This window comes from Monodon monoceros, unplaced genomic scaffold, assembly GCF_005190385.1.
Source record: "Monodon monoceros isolate NGI ecotype Baffin Bay Population unplaced genomic scaffold, NGI_Narwhal_1 Super_Scaffold_14, whole genome shotgun sequence".
NCBI lineage: Eukaryota > Metazoa > Chordata > Mammalia > Artiodactyla > Monodontidae > Monodon > Monodon monoceros.
Window position 1 is genome coordinate 8,106,465 of NW_021703770.1, and position 16,180 is coordinate 8,122,644.

Here is a 16,180-nt window from a genome sequence, read left to right on the forward strand (position 1 = left end):
CTACAATCCACCTTTATCTCAACCTTTATCTTTTAATCTAGATATTCTCTGCCAGAAGCAAGGAGCTTAAATAACTAGGACAACAAATCAGAACAAATATACTGTCTTGAATTCCACTGATAGTAAGAGAAGAAAAGCGTTACATTCTACCTTAAGTTCACTTGCTAGTGTTTACTCTTGGTTAAATTTCACTTCCCAAATCATGCTTTATTTCATTCATTCCATAACTGTTCAATGAATGGTTTGCACAGTCCCTATTTTTGAGGAGTTGAGAATCCGGTGAGAAGACAAGCAAATGAACAAACATAGTATCTTTTATTATAGCATCTGCATATTTCCTAGGATAGAAGGTAGTAGGTATTGCTATACGACAACCTCTGACTCAGGCATATTTTTTATTTTTGTGAGAGAGGGAGGGCTGGAGGAACTTAAGAAAGTTGACCTTTAAGAATATGAATTTGCATTTATTCTTTCACCTAATATGTATAGTCTGCCTACTTTCTGCTAGTAAAATGTGACCACACTGTATTAGGTGCTTTAAGTAAAGCAGTGAACTAAACAAAGCTCTTTTCCTCATTCCAGGCACATGGTACATGAGGAAACAGACAGTAAACAAATAAATATATAATATATAAAAGCTAAAAGAAGATCTGGAAGAGTGTTACAGAAAGAGAGTCAGTGCAGGGAATGGTCCTTGGGACATCTTTCTGCCTGCCTCACTCTCTCCTCCAATGCTTTGAAGATGCAGACTTGCCTGCAGGTGTGTTCAACCCATCAGGTTATCTGGAGCTAGAGTGGTCACATTACCCTTCTTTTGGAATCAAAGCTGATTAAGCCAATATAGTCTTTCTCACACATACTTGCCAACTCACCATAAGCCCAGGGTTTCAATTTAAATATCTACATGGACCAGACAGTTACCACTAATGAGTGAGTTGGGTGAAGTATAAGACATGAGAGGTGTTGTGAGGTCTGACAGGTACTGGATATTATCTGCTTCAAATAAACAAATTCAAGTATGATTATTCATAAATCACTCCTGTTTGGGACAACCATTTTGATCCCTCCTGTAAGAAGTCTTTGATGCTTAAGTGAATTACTTGAGATGTGTGTTAAATTGCTAGGAATGAAAGAAATCTTTAGAGCAGCCGTTACAAATTACGTTTGCTGGAGCCAGACAAATCATTCTTTTGTTATACAGATGAGAATTTGAGAGATTAATGGTTTGTGGATATAGAGAATTCATGTCCCTTCAGATACCTCTGCAGTGAACATCATTTGCTTCAGCTTCCTATACCCCCTCCTGAGTTTTCTTCGGGGCAATAATCCTTCCCCAGTGTGGCAGTCCAAATGGGATCCACAGTCAGGCTGTACTTTGCTCCCCTGCCCTAATCCCCACCCTGCAACACCTATCCCCAGCCAAGGAGTGGGCGTAGCATCCGACGGTAGGCTAATGCATTTTTCTCCTAAGGTATTTTCTCCCCCTTTTTTTTATTGTGGTAAAATATATATAGCATAATATTTATCACTTTAACCATTTGTAAGTGTATGGTTTAGTAGTATTAAGTACATTCACAATATTGTAAAATCATCACCACTACCCACACCCAAAGGTTTTCATCATCCCAAACTCATTAAATAATAACTCCACATTCTTCACTCCTTCCAGCCCCTGGTAACCTCTATTCTACTCTTCTGTCTCTCTGGGTTTGCCTATTCTAGGCACCTCATATAAGCGGAGTCCTGTAGTATTTGGCCTTTTGTGTCTGGCTTATTTCACCTAGCGTATGTTCTCAAGTTTCATCTGTGTTGCAGCCTATATAAAATTTCCATTCCGGTTTATGAATGAATAATATTCCATAGTCTGCATGTAACACAATTTGTTTACCCATTAATTCGTTGATCATCACTTGGGTTTTTCCACCTTTGCCTTTGTGAATAATGGTGCTATGAACATTGGTGTACAGATATCTGTTTGAATCCCTCCTCTCAATTCTTTTGAATATATACACGTATATAGTTGACCCTGGACAACAGAGGTTTGAACTGCATGATCCACTTATACGTGGATTCTTTTTTTTTATAAAAAAAAAGTATGAAGTACCTATCACAGTAGGTACTGCATGATCCTTGGCTGGTTGAATTCACAGATGCAGAACTGTGGATACAGAGGGTTGACTGTAAAGTTATATTTTCAACTGCGTGGAGGGTCAGCACCCCTAACCTCTTCATTGTTCAAGGGTCAACTGTCTATGTATTCCTAGGTTCTATGGTAGTTCTTTAACTTTTTAAGGAGCCTTAGTTGATGTAACACTCCACCCTTACTTCTTTCAAAAGAACAGAATTATTTGAAGGAAAACATAAAAGAAGAAGGGAAATATGGCCTAAAATCTGATGAATTATCATCATATTCAATTCCCTTCACCAAGAGTTCTCAGATTTTAGACTACATCAGAATTTCCCTGTTAAATTATTTAAAATACACATTTCTGAACAGTATCACCAGAGGTTTTAATTATTACTTTTTAACAAACACCCTAGGCGATTCTCAAGTCTATGAACCAGGGATCACACTTTGAGAACCATTGAATGACCTCTATGATCTATTTGCCAAATAATGATCTAGTTTATGATTGAACACCTCTAGGAATGCTAAAATCTCTACCCCACATGGTGAATCCATTTCATTTGGCAACAACTCTTCTAAAAAATAGATTTCTATATTTTGACTACAAATATGCCCAGTATAAAATGGAATCATTGAGTCATAGAATATTATGTTTACAGAATTATAAAGTGTTTTCCATTCCCTTTCACTATATCCAATCTCCTGGGATAAATCATAATGGAAAAGACTATAAAAAAGAATGTGTGTGTGTGTATACTTATATATATATACACACAATGGAGTCACTTTGCTGTACAGCAAAAATTAGCACACAACATTGTAAATCAACTATACTTCAATGTAAAAAAATGAGAAAAAAGGAATAATTTTAAAAATCAAATGAGCCTAATGAGAAGTATATCTTTACATAAATGTTTTCCCCTGGGGAAAAACAATTTCCTTTTGTCTTAAATAATTTAATTACACATAAGCATTTGTATATGTAACTCCAATGAGCTCATATCCACAATTTTTTTTAAAAGGTGACTTGGGGCTTGCTGGGCAGAACCTCAACTCCCAAAACAGCAATCCTTTTGTTCCCATCAGAGGTTGATTTCCTTTAGGTGGTGACAAGTTTTCTGTCTTGAAGAGTGAAGTAATGCTCACGCTCGGTGGGGTGCTTAGCTTTACCAGCTAATGACTTGCATACCAGTGACACCAGGAGAAGGGTGCTAAGAGGGAGACGAAAGTGCTGTCACTGTGAGAACTGTGTCAGGTTGTTCTCCATTTCTTAATTTCTTCTTATTCCTGATTTTCATTCCCCCATCTGTTTCTCCATAGCGATTGGTATTTAAACACTTCAAAGAAAAGAGACATGTGCTGCTGAAATAAGGGGTTTCATTTAAATAAAAGAATGTCTGATAATTTACTTGTGAGATGCCCCAAAGTTATTAGCATTAAAGCGATCAAAGCCTTAAACTCACAGGATGAAATTATGACATCATGGTAGAATTGCTGATATAAGCAAGTGTTTGAAATGGGCTTCCTGGTGGGAGCAATTGGGGCAAATGAGGGATTTTCTGTGTGCAGTTTAAAGTCCCTCAAATTGGGAACTTCCCTGGCAGTCCAGTGGTTAGGACTCTGCATTTCCAATGCAGCAGGCATGGGTTCGATCCCTGGTAGGGGAACTAAGATCCCACATGCCACGTGCCCCCCAAAATAAAAATAAATAAATAAATAAATAAAGTCCTTCAAATTCACTAACTTGGCTACACTAAATAATAACCTTACAAGAGAAAATGGTTTAGTGGAATGAAAGCAGACTAGAATCAGGAACTTTTAGCTTCAGATCCTAACTGCGTCTCTTTCTAATAATTGATTCTCACTTTCTTTATTTGTAAATGGCAAACTCCAAGAATCCCTGAAGACGTTGATTTAATTCAACTTCATCTAATTGAACAGTTATTGAGCACATGTACTGTAAACTGACCGGACACTGAAGATACAGCGGTGTCTGAGAGATTCCCTACCTTTGTTCAGCTTAAAGTTTAATAAGAGAGACAAACAAGAAGAACAAAAGCAACACACAAAGATTGCTCACAATAAAATGCATGCATTATACAACAGGGTAAAAATTTTGATAGACATGCCACAGGTTAAATAAGAAATCATGTTAGTTTTCCTTCTATCTTTTTACTTGGTTGAATACAACAATGGCACAACAATTTAATAAAATCTGTGCTCAAGTTCTGACATATTTATTGTCAGAAGGTATTATTTCCAAACCCTTCAGGGGCATGTTTGTGCGTGTGTGTGTGTGTGTGTGTGTGTGTGTGTGTGTATTCACTTTAGTCACCATTTTTCCTCATGTGTTAAACTGCACGGTTGAATTAACAGTTAAACTCGTCCTCTGCAATTGATTCTTATTTGAGATACAAAAAATTAGCTTCATGAGTAGAAAACAAAACAAACCAAAAACTAGACATGTCAATAGACTGGTACTAGGTAGGTGTGAACTGGAAGTCATCAGGTCTACCCCCATGATCCTACTGAAATAATCTCAGCTCAGGAAAGAGGAGTGACTTACCAAGGTCAGTGAATGGTAAGCTGTTTAGCCATGGATAGATCTCTAGTCTCTCAATTTCCAGTCCAGTGCCAATGCCAAAGCCGTGTTGTCAGAAAGGTCATCTACCTGAAGAGTTAACCCCTTGAAAGAGAAGCATGACTTTATCTGCAAATACAAAAGAGATGAACAGCTTATCTTCAGCCTAATTGCCAGATGAGACCAACTGACTCTTTCCAAGAGGCTATCTGTCGGATAAGACTGTCTTACTCCAGAGAGAGCATGCGTGAAGTCATTGCCCAAAGCAGAGGTGCGTGGAGATCTTTGAAAACAGCATCTTTACTAAACAGAAGAACCTCAAACTCTCTTTGCCATGCTTACTTGGATAAGATGCTACCTAAGAGTTGATTGATCCTGAAGGGAGAGAATTCCAGCACTTCCTGTCCATTTATCTGAGACCTTGGAGTGCTCTCTTCCAAACCAATGAACTCCCTTAATAGCTCCATGTCTATTTGTGGTTCACATCAGGCAGGAGGAAGTCCCAAAGTCCCCAGCTGCCAAAGTAGTTAAGTCTTGCTGAAGGAGGAAACATTGAGATAAGGTCTTTAGGAGTGAAGTAATCTCCTACAACCAGTTCACATATTGTCAAAGCTTTTCCTTTCGTTTTACACAGTCACTAAGTGGGGAAATCAAGAAAGGCAGAGACTTGAGAAAGTCTGGGTACTTCTGAGTCTTATTCCATAATATAAGAAGCATCTGGAGGCAAGTAGGAAATAACGATAACAGATAAAGAAGCCAAGGAAAATCGGAAAGAATCAAATGTGAAAGCACACCGTGATTTGGAGCTCAAGCTCTGAAAACAAGCAGTTGCAAGGAGAGTAGAGAATGTTCTCACTGGTTCTCCTTTACCTACACCCAAAGCTCAAGGCCCTTAGCAGAGATCACAAGGTACCTTCCTCCCAACCACTGTCCATCACTATTCTATTGTGTGTATTGCAAACTTCAAACTTGATGAGTATTATGATATGGACATCAGGACTTCCTTTTTTCTCCTAACTTTATATGATGAGAATTTACAACCACATACAAAGTTAGAGTAACACAAGGATTGGCAAACTACGTCTGAGGGCTAAATCCAACCATGCCCACTTCTCTTCGTGTTGTCTACAGTTGCTTTGGCACTACAAGGGCAGCTCTCAGGAGCTGAGGCAGAGATCTATGGACCCCCAAAGCAGAAAAATGTCTATTATTTACTGTATTCACTCTTTCATGTAAAGGGTAGTATTTACCTTTAAATACTACCTACAAGGTAGTATTTACCTTTTACAGAGAAAGCTTGCCAACACCAGGACTGGCACAAATGAACACTTGTATATCTTCTAACAATTGTCAACAATTGTTAAGATTTCATCATTGTTCTTCTCTCTCTCTGTTTTCACGTATATGTATATTTTCCTGATCCGTATGTAAGTATGCAGCAGATATCATGACCTTTCCTCTCAGAGCACTTCAGCTTGCCTCTAATAAGAATAAAAGGCACTCTTCTATAAAGCCATATGCTACCACACAAATAAACTATTATTTCATAATTGCCATCTAATAGACAGCTCTTATTCATAATTCCTCAATTGTCCTCAGAATCTTTCTATAGCTTTTTAATTTATTTTCATCAATACTCTATCAGATTGTATGTGTCTCTACTGGTTATTACATTTCTTCCATCTCTTTGATCTAAAACAAACCTACCAACCTTCTTTTTTTCTCTTTTTTTTTCCCAATTAATATTGCCTTATGGAAGAGTCCATGCCAGTGATCTTGGAGAATATTACACATCTGTGTTTATCAAAGTGTTTCCGTCTAGCATCACTAAACATTGTTTTTTCTGCCTCCTACATTTTCTGTAAATTGAGCATTAGTTATAAAAGGCTTGATGAGATTCAAGATAAACATTTTTGACAAGGATATTTATATCACAAAAGGAGAAAAATAATGTTGGGTTTTCTTGCTGTTAGTGAGGCAAAGTGTGACCATTTGGTTAAGATGGTGGTCAATGTTTAAGATGGTAAACATTTCCTTCTGCTCTTCGGAAGACTCTGAAAGCAGGAGTCTTTTGGCATCTTGGAATATCTGGTTTCCCTCCAACTTTCCATGTAATGGTTTTGGCTTCTGTTGGTAAATTCTGATTCAGTGTCTAAATCAATGAAAATGACTGTTTTTTCCTAATTCTGCAATTCCTTCTACATATTCAAACTGATATCCTTCCATATAGAAGAGTTCTTTCCCTTTTGTTTTCCTCTCTCTCTCTCTTTGTTGTCATTATAGATTTATGGGTTTTTAAAAAATTTAATGACTACAATCAGTTATAGTCATTATTCTTTTTGATGCTTAAACTTCCAAAAATTGGCCAGTGGGAGCCTCTTCCCTCTGTCCCTGTGTTCTTTGGACACGGTCCTCTGATCTTTGAGTTCTTTCTTGCTTTCTGACGCAAGATATCACAGGCTTGCCTTGTACTTTTCCTGTCTCAGACCTGGAATAAGCCATTTCTGCAAGGACCTCTGGCTCTTTATTGAATGATGGTATTTAGAAATCAAGATCTTGGCAATACAGTGCTCATTACTATGCAGTACAATTTTGGGGGCTTCTCCAATATACACAAGTATGGATATCTACTTACATAAAATCATGAGTTTATACTAGGCACTAGGACTCTTCTGATTGCAAATGAAGGACAACTAACCCCAAAGGCTTAAGTCATAAAAGAAGTTAGGGGTATTGAGGAGCCCTTGTAAGATGAAGTATGCCTTTAGGAATGGCTAGATCTAGGACCTCAAATAATGCTGTAAGTCTTGCTTGATTTTTGCTCCAACTTTCCTCTGTATTAGATTCATTCTCAGGTTCTGTAACCCCCCACGTCAAACAAGTGATGGCAAAGTTGTAAAGTGGTGGTTCCAGTCTGTTATAAACTGAAAAATACAGCACCTCCAAACCTGAAGTTCTATCACCATTACCGGGATGGAGGTTCAGCAAAGACCATGAGGGTTTCCCCTAAGTCTCATGTGTTCCTCATAACTGATAACTCCAGGTGAACGAAGGTCTCCACCTGATTTTAGTGTTCTCTAGCATTGCTTCATTGTATTGATGTGGCCCTCTTCCACTATTTTTCTTGCACAGTAATTGCTCTAGAGTAGTTCTCCATCTTCTAGGATCTGGCACTGTTTCTCTTACCTATAAACCTTTAGGGAGGTCCCTTAGAGGCTCTAGGGGCATCCACTGCTTTTTTTGCTGACATCCCTTTAGAAGAACTTTAATCTGCTTCTGGTCTACTTACAGTGTCTCAAAGGATCTGCCAGTGTTCTTCTATTCATGGCCCACTCCATGATGCTCAGCTGACTTCTTAATTCCCTCAAATCTGCTGTCATAAAGCTCTTTGCCATCCAAAGCTGTAGACTCTTTCTCAGCAAACTATATTTACTCAGCTAAACTTAGAATATAATATTAGTTCTGAAAGGCACTGTGGGAATTGTTCAGTCTATTCCCCAAAGCACACCAGGAAAGGAGGGAAGGGGGACCTAAGACCAAACAGTGAATGATTAGAAATCATAGCCCCTAGTTCATGACTCCTAAGTCTTAGCCAGCTTATGTCTTTTTTCCTTTTTTTTTTTTTTGAATGAACAGACCAGCAATCCAAGTGGCTGTGTGACACAGACATATGCTTCTGAGAGGAAAGCTGTAGAAGAAGGTCTAAGGATGCAAGGAGAGATTTGAGTTCTAGCATGATCTCTACCTCCACTGGTTTTATGACTTCTGACTGTGTAACTTGACTTTCTCGTCTATGGAAGGAAGCTGAAAACAACCTGCTCATTTTCTCTGAGACCCTGTCTGCATGAAGAGCCGTATTACCAGAGAGGTAACATGATTTTCCCTGCCATCGCCAACATCAGCTCCATGATCAATACTATTTAGAGAACCCCTGCTCTGAAGCCAAACAGTCCTGGATTATGTCCCATCTCTATCACTTACAGCAGAAGTTGGTTCATGAGTTTTAAGGAAAGAAGCCATCTCCATAACAGAAAACTGCAAGGTGAAGCAGCAAGTGCTGATGTAGAAGCTGCAGCAAGTTATCCAGAAGATCTAGTGAAGGTAATTGATGAAGATGGCTACGCTAAGCAACAGATTTTCAGTGTAGATGAAGCAGCCTCACATTGGATGAAGATGTCATCTAGAACTTTCATAGCTAGAGAGGAAAAGTCAATGTATGGCTTCATATGTTCAAAGAGGCTTTCCCTCTTGTTAGGGGCTAAAGCAGCTGGTGACTAAGTTCAATCCAATGCTCATTTACCATTCTGAAAAGTCTATTCTACAGCCCATAGATCAATGAGTTATTTTGACTTTCAAGTCTTATTATTGAAGAAATACATTTCATAAGGCAATGGCTACAAAGATTCCTCTGGTGGATTTGGACAGAGTAAATTGAAACCTTCTGGAAAGGATTCACCATCTTAGATGCCATTAAGAACATTTGTGATTCTTGGGAAGAGGGAGTCAAAACACTAATATTGACACGAGTTTAGAAGAAGTTGATTCCAACCCTCATAGATGATTTTGAGGGGTTTAAGACTTCAGGGGAGGAAGGAGCTGCAGATGTGGTGGAAACAGCAAGAGAACTAGAATTAGAAGTGGAGCTCGAAGATGTAACTGAATTGCTGCAATCTCAGGATAAAACTTGAGCGGATGAGGAGTTATTTCTTATGAGTAGGCAAAGAACGTGGTTTCTTGAGATGAAATCTATTCCTGGTGAAAATGCTGTGAAGAGTGTTGAAATGACAACAAAGGATTTAGAATATTACATGAACTTAGTCAGTAAAGCAGTAGCAAGGTTTGAGAGGATCGACTTTAATTTTGCAAGAAGATCTACCATAGGTAAAATCCTATCAAGGAGCACTGTATGCTACAGAGAAATCATTCGTGAACAGAGTCAAGTTCGCGAAGAGATGCGGCAAATTTCATTGTTGTCTTATTTTAAAAAACTGCCACCGCCATCCCAACTTCAGCAACCCCCATCCTGAGCAATCAGTAGCCATCAACACTGAGGCAAAACCCTCCACCAGCAAAAGGATTACAACCTGCTAAAGGCTCAGATGACAGCACTTTTTAGCAATAAAGTATTTTCAATTAAGTGTATATATTTTTAGCCATAATGCTATTTCATACTTAATAGACTATGTGTGGTGTATATGCATTGGGAAAACAAAAAACTGTGTGGCTTGCTTTATTGTGGTATTTGCTTTATTATGGTGGTTTGGAATCAAACTCATAATATCTCTGAAGTATAGCCTGCACTTCTTTTTCATAATTGCTTTTGCATTGAAGGCCTCCAGGATACAAGACATATATTAATTCAATAAACATTTGTTGAGAACTTGCTGCATACCAGATATCGAGATAAGCACTATGGAGTTGAAATGCTGTCTTCCCTCAAGAAGACACATGTAAACAAACGCTATATTAGGTTGACAGGTATGTGCAATATTTATTAGAGGAGGGAGTATATAATTCTACTGGGGGGAAGTCTGAGAAAATAAAACAAATTACAAAGACAGTAGTTATGAGCCTTTACTGACCCTCTCTCAACGCTCCTCAGCACTCCATCATTCGACTTAGTGTGTGACTTGACAAGTCACTTAACCTCTCTGAATCTCACTTCCTTGACCTAAATATGGAAACAAAACAAACAATTCCTGGCCTTCTTCCTTATGCAGAGGTGTTTGTGTTGAAAGAAGAGATAAGGAAAAGGACCTTGTAAACTGAAGAAGCTGTACACATGAAACACTGTTGTAACAGAGACCAAGGTCAATCAGAAATCACACCTGGGCACAGGTAGACATGAACACTGATTTAATAAACTGGGGTTTTTGAGAACCTCATTCAGCATTTGTTTCATTTCAAGTAGCTTTGCTAGTTGTACCTAATCTCCAGGCTTCTATAACACTGAAATCCCAATTCACAAAGGACCAAATACGTATAGATTTTTCTTTCTGAAATGGAAATAACTTTATTGTTTTATCTGTTTGTATAAGTGAAACATTGGAGTTGTTCCAAAAAGAAGCAGATTCAGAACAGAATCTTCATGTGGGATCTTTCCGGACCGGGGCACGAGCCCGCGTCCCCCGCATCGGCAGGCGGACTCTCAACCATTGCGCCACCAGGGAAGCCCCCTCCTCCTTCTTATCCTTCTTATTCCCTCTCTCCCTCACCCGGCCTCACTCTGTCTCTCTCTCTGTCTCTCTCTCTCTCTCATTCATTCTTATAATATCAAGGTACTCTGGACGATGCTCTCAAGCTTTCTAGAAGCTCCTTTTTCTACCTAAAAAGATCTACTGGACATTACATCAATCCCTTCAGAGGACTTAATAAAACATGTTACAGCCACACCATTGATTTGCTTTTTGTAGAGCATAACACAGTGGCAGGACTCTTTGTTCTAAGGCCATATTTGGTAAGAAACCATTTTAATTTCTAACCACGCAATTCCTGGTACTTCTATTTTCCCTTTAAATTATGTTTGTAATCTAGCTTATACTTTTCAGAAATCATCTCTTTTTATAATATCTGATAAAATGCAGCTAGCAAGAGTCAATTTACAGCATCAACATTGTTTTCTGAAATGTATTTGCCTGGTGCTAAAATAAATTAGGTACATCTTCCTATCTTCCACTTACCACGAGCAACAGTTTTACCTAATGGTCCCCCCTATATAACATAAATTGACATTTTCCCAGCCTCCTTTCTGCGAATCAGTTCCAAAGCCAATTTCACATAGCTTAGGTTTTTGTCACGGCAGTGCTACACAGTTTGCTATCAATTTTCTTCTCAGTTTACTATATCCACAAAAATGCTGTCTAACTAACCAACCCCGAACTCAGTGACATACAACAAGAAGAATGTAGTTATCTTCATGTGTCTGTAGGTCAGATGGAAGATGACTGATCTAGGCTGTCTTTGATGGGGGTCAGCTTCAAGTTATTGATAAAGCGTAGACCCACTCTATATCCTTCTCTTCCTCCTTGGAGCTAATGATTACCTAAGCCATGTTTTTCTCATAAAAGGCAGGAATGCAAGATAAGAGCCAGATCACACAAACACATTTCTAGTCTTTGCTTGTGCCATGCCAACTAACATCCAATGTAAGTTGTATTGCCAAACCTACTGTTACTGAGGCAAGAAAATACATTTCCTCCCTGAGGGTGAGAGAGGTGGGAGTGGAAATTGACTGAACAATATAGACTTATTTGTCACATTTGTCAAATAGTACTAATGACTACTACATTCATCTATGTACATGGTTTTTATTGAGTTCATTTTAAGTGCCAGGTACAGTACTAAATTCTGAGGCTATAGAGACAAAGAAGTAATTACAATTTATTTGCGTGAAAGGTTAAGTAACAGATTAATTAAAATCCAGAAAAAAAAAGTGTACTGACAGATATACATAGGCAGCTACAAAAACAAAAAGAGACTTTTTTGCCAAGCCTTAGAGGAAGGTGGATCAGAGAAACTTGGCCAGAGGAGGTGAATCGTAATCTATCTCTGAGCTAAATCTTGAGGGAACATTAGAAGAGAGAATGGTGAAGAAGACCAAAAAAAAAAAAAAGGAAGAGAAAAAAAAGCTTTCCAGGAAAGAGAAACTATATGTGGAAAAAATATGGAAGTATAAGAGAACTGAAAAATCTAGGAAAATGACAGAAAAAAATGATAGAAAAGAAGTTCTAGAGATGCTAGTAGGACTCAGGTCATGCTTACATTCTAAATTAGGAAATAATTTAATTTTGATAGATTGGGGCATTACTACGGGATTTTAAGCACCCACTGTGCTTATCGTTTTCCCTAGAGACCATAATATGGAAATGGGTTTCAGAAGATGCATTCATTCTTACAGGCATTAACGTACTATTTACTGCTCTTTCAAGCCACATGCGCCCCTACTGTATTCCTCATTTATACAATCTAAGTTTGTATAGATACTTACACACACCTAGACCCATCTAATTACACTACCCTCTCCATTGTCACTGTCATCATCAATAAGTGTTTCATTTTATCTTTGCAACCTTAGGAAATAGGAAATATTATTAACGCCACTTTACAGGTGAGAAAATGGAGGCTTAGGAAGGTTATATGTCTTTCTCAGGGAGGTATAGATAACGAATGGAGGAGAACATAGGATTCACAGCAGGTCATTCTGACTTTAACGCTATTCATTATAATGCTATATTATAGGTGGGAGGAAAGACTTAAACTATGAGATCAAATGTTTCAGAAGCATCACTAACATTGATTAACATTGGGACCAATAGATCAACCTAATAAGGCCGTCAGAGAAGTACAAATCAAGGTCTGTACAGTGCAGCAAGACGGTAAGTTATTTCTCATCAGGTCTTTGAAGAAGACCTGGGAGGACAGAGAATGGAACATTTCCACTGACCCTTGAAGATGGTAAACTCTTACCAAGCAATGTAGGAATGGAAGAGGGTACAACTTAATCGAAGGTTTAGAAAATGAAAAGCAAAGAACATTCTTAAAAAGGCTTGAATAACCCTATTTGGATGTAAGGAATAGAATAACAAGATGTCAGACCCCAGAGACTTTCAAATGTTAAGCCCAGAGAATATTTCAACGACACTTTCACAGACTCACACAGCGTTGCTCCCTTCTTCTCAGGCTTTTGCTGGTTTTTGACGAGCAGGGCAGATATCCATTGTATATATGTATATTCATCTGCACAGAGGTAAAAGAATATGAATAGATAAAAAATGACATAGCTACAGCTTTGGAAGTAATTCTTTACAAAGTGGAAGTACTTAAAAAAAAACCTCCCTCATTGCTCTAGAGGGTATATCAGAGACCCTAATTCATGGAGCACATTACTGTTGTTATATATTACATATGTAATACATTAAAAGTAAACCTGTACCACCTAATGAGCCACTATTTTAATATCCCACTTGATCTTTGAGAGCAATATGTTGCCATGGAAACCTGAGGCTGTCTAGTCATTAGCACCTTTTTTTTTTTTCACACAGGAATTTGAGTGTAATGTTATTCTCCCAGCAAGAATTAAATTAGCAATTATTCACCCGAAAATAACATCAAGGAGATCTAAGCAAACACACGGCACTAATGATTTGTTAAGTTCACATAAATTATTTTTGAACCATGCAGTGGTCGTGGTAATCTAGTATAACTTGTATTGGATGCTTGAAAAGGAGAGACCAGAAAGGCAGACTTTGTTATCTTGGATCAGGAGGGTGCATTTGGTCAACAAAAACCAACTTCTTCTTCAACTTTTCCATGATTTCCCCCTACTGGATAAAAATCTTTCACCCTACGGACCTCCCTAAGCACTTTTCTTCTGAACCTCTCTTACCCATTGATTACCTCCCTTGTAGTGTGTATCTGTTAATCTTGTCCGCTCAGAATCTATTCTCCCTTATTTTGGTAACAGCATTTTAATTTTATTCTGGAGAACTAGCCCTGGTTAATTCATGTAGTCTTACTGGGATTTTTTTTTTTTTTTTTTTTGCAGTACGCGGGACTCTCACTGCTGTGGCCTCTCCCGTTGCGCAGCACAGGCTCCCGACGCGCAGGCTCAGCGGCCATGGCTCACGGAACCAGCCGCTCCACGGCATGTGGGATCTTCCCAGACCGGGACACGAACCCGTGTCCCCTGCATCGGCAGGCGGACTTTCAACCACTGCGCCACCAGGGAAGCCCTAGTGGGATTCTTGAAAAGAGACATGCTAAACTCTCGAAGCGGATTCTACAGATGTTCCTGCTCAACGCCCTCATGACCCTTGTGGTTTCCTACCGTGGAAACTCATTTGTTTGCAAACCAGAGCAATCCAGAAGTATGGGATATTAATGCACTTGGGAAAAATCTCAAATGGGGCCTGGCAGCCTGGGAATAAATTGTTCAGCTTCCCATCCTCCAAAAGGATGATTCAGAAGTTGTTCTGTGTGGTTTATTAGAAGCTGTTTTCTACTTTTTCTCCTTCCATATCCTTATTTTCTCTCTTATGTTTAGTTCCTGGCATCTCCTTCCAAATAAGCTATAAGCACCCAACCCTTTGAGTCTGGATCTGCTATTGGAGAAGTCCATATTTAGCCAGTTTAGAACCTCTCTCATGAATTTAAATCTGGAGCAATGATGTAAAGATGTGGAACAGTTGGAGATGGTTGAATAACATTATTTCCCATCAGACACTGCTCTGTGTTTGCTGCTTCCAAAACCTGAAGATTGGTCTAGATAGTTGTCCTTTCCAGGGTTTGATGATCCAACTTTTCCTTCAAGTGTGTGAGGTCAAATAGATTTTTTTTCCAAAAAACTCTTCTTAGCTTAATTTAGGTAAAATAAGCTTCTTTTCCTTACAATCAAGGGCTCTAACTTGCACCTGTCCTATTTCTTGATTCAACAAACATATTCAGAATTCCAACTATGACCGAAGAAGGGGTGTGTATGTGTGTGTGTGTGTGTGTGTGTGTGTGTGTGTGTGTTTTGAAGTGCAGCAAGAGAAGAGTAGATTTTTTTCCATGAGACAATGCTTATGGTCTTAATACCAAGAAACTGACCTCTCTTTGTGCATGGCTGGGGCATATTGTATAACTGGACAAGTGGTAAAGAATGAGGATGGAGACACCGTATGACATGAAAAGTCTGGTCATCAGTGTTTAAGGGTTTAAATTTTACCTGGTGCTGAAACTGAGAACTACTGGAATGAATGGGAGAGAAATGGAAAAAGGTTCATTTGGATAACCTCTAGTTTCTCCAGCTGGTAAATGACCAGGCCTTCTGCTGAGACAAGGGAGTATGGAGAGGAATCAGGTACTTCAAGAGTATGGCAGTGGTTTAGGGTAGTTGCTGCTGAGTTGCGATAGGAATCAACAATGGGTAACTAGAAGGCTTTGGTAAGATTAACAACAGTTTCTACTTTATAGTTCTTAATGCCTACAATACAGCAGTGAATGATGTATGTCTGTAGTTCTCAAACTTGAACGTGCAGCAGAATCACCTAGAGGACTCGTTAAAGCACAGACTGCTGGGCCTCACACCCCATTGCTGATTCAGCAGTTTCAGCTGGAGCCTGCGTATTTGCATTTCTAACAAGTTCCCAGGTAATGCCGATGTTGCTGGTCTGAGAGCCACACTTTGGGGACCATTTATATAGGTGCCCTTGAGAACCGTATGTTCTAATAAGGGGATAAAAAAAATGTAAATCAGGGATCCTCCATGAATTTCCTCAGTAACTTCAGTAGGATGAAATGTCCAGAAGACATTACCCAGATCCTCTCTAGCTTACTACAGATGGAATACTAGTTCATCATTAACTTCCACATTCATTCAGCGAATGTCTGGTGGTTCTGCTACGTGGCAGACATTATGGTTAGTGTAAGAGCACAAATGCAAATAAGAGGCACCTCCAGCCTGCAAAAATCTCAGTCTCGAGAAGGAGGAA